General features: G+C 41.1%; 1 long non-coding RNA gene across 1 annotated transcript; it reads right to left on the reverse strand.

Moving 5' to 3' along the window:
- Nucleotides 1-796: 796 nt before the first annotated feature.
- Nucleotides 797-3,728, reverse strand: LOC138285670 (uncharacterized). The gene is made up of 2 exons (XR_011201625.1): nucleotides 3,105-3,728; nucleotides 797-2,578 (listed from the first exon to the last, which is right to left on the reverse strand). It is a non-coding gene; the product is annotated as an uncharacterized lncRNA (long non-coding RNA).
- Between the last annotated feature and the right edge of the window lie 316 nt (nucleotides 3,729-4,044).

Below are 4,044 nucleotides of genomic sequence, written 5' to 3' on the forward strand. Positions count from 1 at the left end.
GCTGCTCGTGCTGCACGCCTCCAAGAGACCGAGGGTGTAAGCAGGCCCTGTTTGGTTCTAATACAAAGTAATCAAGTTATCCTTTGATGCCACACTGAAGGGGTACCACCGACTGTGGCACAGCTGATTGCCAATCCATGGTACTGTAACTGAAGGCTGTTGGTTCTAGGAATAGGGGCCCTCTACAACTGCAACATTTAAGGATCTCTTCACCTCGGCCAAAGAGTATAACTGCAAGGACTATGGGCACCGTCAACCTCATCAACTGTCAACTTCAACTTCACAACCTTCATCTCCTGCAGTTCTAGCTGAAAGACCTCAGTAAACCTTCAGTTCTAGAGTACCTGGCCTCCATTCTACAATACCTTTTGCCTCAAGTACTGGTGACCTCTGGGGCAAAATATAAGGTATAGGAAATAGATCATTTTGAAATTCTCTTTTGAAATTCAATAAGGCAACTATGTCCGAAACCCCTTCCAGGCCCACCAAGAAATAGCCATGGGCACTAGATTTTTTTTTGTTGTTGTTGTGCTACTTCTCATAGTGTCTGCTGATTTCCCACGGATCACCCTTACTTCAAATAAGAGCATTAAATGACAATGAGACTTTGAACATTAAAACTTTCAACTTCTTTCCCAAAATATCAGTAGAGGTAAGCACCACAGAGATGAGCAAAGATGCTTTGAGGGACAAAGAAGAATGTTAGAAGAATGTTAAATTGAAAGTGAAGTATGATGCTGTAGTGCTTTCCTCTTATTTAGTTTCTAAGCACTAACATAACACAACAGAAATGCACTTCTGAGGTCAAGGAAGACTTTTATTGTTATTTTATTCTTCCCCAACCACAATGTTTATGAATGAATGACGAATTAGTAGCTTTCAAGTCCGCGTTAATCAAACAAAATATATCAGTTTGCAATATACACAGCAGGTTATATTTATAAGATATTGAATGCAAAGCAAAACAAATACTTCACCGTGTAGGAACTATTTACAGCTACATCTTTCTAAGGTCTGCAAGCTGATGACCCCTGTCAGCCGCGAGAAAGAGTGTCATCTACCCACACGGGATGCTGGCAGCTGGCGCCAAGCTCCAGCACGAGGTCCGGCAGATTCGAATCTGACTCTCTGCAGCCTGTTACATTCGTTACAAAGGTGTGCCCCCTCCTCTCAGACCTGGGAAACTGAGCAAGCCTTTTGGAGACTGGCCAGGTCTCCAAGACTACTCCTGTTCCCAAGCTCAAGGGAAGAGAAACGACGCCCATATACTCTCTCTTATCAGGTCTAGTCTACTGTGAGAGCAAAACATCTTGGTTCTCTGGTGCAAATACACAGCTTGGAAAAATACAGAACTCCACGTTAAAGGCAATGGGCAGCTAACCTAAATATCAAATGCAATGTCATGTTATGTCAAAGCCAATAGGCATCTAAGCTGAATACAAAATGCAATGTCTTATATCATGTCAAAGCCCATAGGCAGCTGAGCTGAATATAAAATGCAATGTATAATATCATGTCAAAGCCAATAGGCAGCGGAGCTGAATATCATGTCAAAGCCAATAGGCAGTTAAGCTGAATACAAAGTGTAATATATGATATCATGTCAAAGCCAATAGGCAGCGGAGCTGAATACAAAATGTAATATATGATATCATGTCAAAGCCAATAGGCAGAATATCTAATAGCATGTCAAAGTCAATAGGCAGCTAAACTGAATACATCATGTCAAAGCCAATAGGAATGCAATGTCAAAGCCAATAGGCGGCTAGACTGGATACAGCCTGTCAAAGCCAATAGGCAGAATACAGAATGTAATGGCTAATGCAATGTCAAAGCCCATAGGCGGCTCAACTGAATACAGAAAGTAATGGCTAATGCCATGTCAAAGCCAATAGGCACAATACAGAATGTAATGACTAATGCAATGTCAAAGCCCATAGACGGCTAAACTGAATAAAACATACCATGTGCTACTGGTGAACATTGAGCAACTAATATGCGCAGTGGTGAAACACAAAGTCATTGGTCAAAACAAACTTTATCAAATGGCAGGACATTCCGCCCTTTGACCAATGAATTTTTGTTTCACATATCTCATATTTCAAAAAAAAAAAAAAAAAAAAAAAAAACATCAGCACAAAAAAAAACATTATGATCAAAGCAATCCCTGTAAAGCAATAGAAGTGAATTAACACATTGATTTCATAACCTTTCACATCAGATACATCTACATAGAAAAGACTGGGCAATTTTTTTTTCTGAATGAGTCTCTAATTCAACAGTGTTAGCAATTTGATGTGGCATGAGTTCTGCTCATGTAAAGGTGCACGGTCCACCTGAAAGCTTTTCTGGAAGGTAAGCAAAAGTCAGAGTTCCATACGAGAGGGGAAAAAAAAAACACAGCAAACAAGTTGAACTTGAACTGAAGGCGCAGTTTGCGCAAAATGGATCCATGGTGCTGGCACTTTACTCAGCCAGGTTCAGGTTGGGGATTCGGTCCCTTCCCCGACCCCACACGCACACACCGGAAGGGGGACCACACAGCGCACTCAGGGACAGTGGCGAAACGTGGTAGGATCTGCAAAAGAAACAAGTATGACTTTTCTTGCAAATAACATTTTTCATTTAAACTGCACCCTTCCTCTTTCTTTCCCTGTTTTATAATCAGCAGGACGTTTTTGGGGCCCTTTGTTATATTCTCTGCAGGTTCTGGAGGGTCACTTGGGGCTTCAGCCCACACATCAGCACTGAGGTTTTTATCTGCTGCGCAACAGCTCCCCTTTTCTTGCACTGTCAGAAGGGCTGGGGCAGACTCCTTCTTTACCAAACCTCCATTCACTGCATTTTTGCCAAGTTGGGCCATTCTGTCTCCAATTTGTATGAATGAATCAGATTCTTTTCTAGGTATCAGCATAATTTCGATTTTTCCTTGGTAATTTGCAGCAATCACTTTCCCTAAAACCTGATCAATTTGCCATTTCTGTTCTGGCAACTTTCCTCTCCCCAACTGCTCTGTGACTGCTTGCATGACAGATTGCTTTTGTGCATGCTGCACAGTTTTTATCAAATCTAGGGGAATGTGCATCTCTCTCATCTCTGCCCACCTGTAAGTGGCTTTTTCACATTTCTGGTGCACCCACATAGCCATCCCCACTAAGGCAGAATTCTGGGTGAACACTTCTCTCTCTGCATTTTTCTCATTAACATCTGCAAGGTAATTGAACCAGTTAGGTGCTAAAACATTATCAAAGAACCAAAAATCAGCATAAAAATGACACATCTCACGTAGCTCTTGCTTTAAAATCTGACACACATTATACAACGCTGTTCCTTCTACTGTGCCAGAAAGCAACATTTCAGTCAATGAATCATTAGTAAAACAAACATGCTTTTTATCTTCAGTAGACACTAATTCAAATGGTGCACACAATTTCATTGATAATTCTTTTATCTGTGGTACTCTAGCCCTGTCTTGCAAGTACCAGATCCATTGTATGATTCTAGCTAGGGGCACTATTTTCTTCCCTTGTTCATGATTTAAATGTACATAAGTATTTCCTTCTTGCGCTGCGCAGAAACCTAAAGTCTGCATTATTTCATTTGCCAAATCACAAGCGCGCAGCTGCATATTATTTTTCACAGTGACCATGTACAAAAGTGTTAGGATTTCTCTCAAATGAGGGCTATTCTTTTTCCAAAAATCAAACAAGCTAATGAAACTCAGGGTGTCTTGCTCTAAAATCTTTCGTTTTACTTGTGCATTTTGCAACGGTAACTCGTAAATCACATTCTGGTCTCTCTCCTCCGTGTTATCAGTTAAGGAATGCATTTTGGCTGCCAAAAACCCTGGCTCACACGGAAACTCAGTGCAGCTCGGAGCTGTCTTAACCCCCTCATTACTGGAATGGGACAAGAAAGATTCTTCAAAAACAGCCTTTTTGTAACTTTCAGTCGGGCTAATTTGCTCACGTAAATTCCTATTTTCAAGTTCCAACTTCCTACATTTCTCCTGCATTTCTCTGTAAGCAGATAAAGGTATCCAGA

The sequence above is a fragment of the Pleurodeles waltl genome, chromosome 3_1 (genome assembly GCF_031143425.1).
Source record: "Pleurodeles waltl isolate 20211129_DDA chromosome 3_1, aPleWal1.hap1.20221129, whole genome shotgun sequence".
Taxonomy (NCBI): Eukaryota; Metazoa; Chordata; class Amphibia; order Caudata; family Salamandridae; genus Pleurodeles; species Pleurodeles waltl.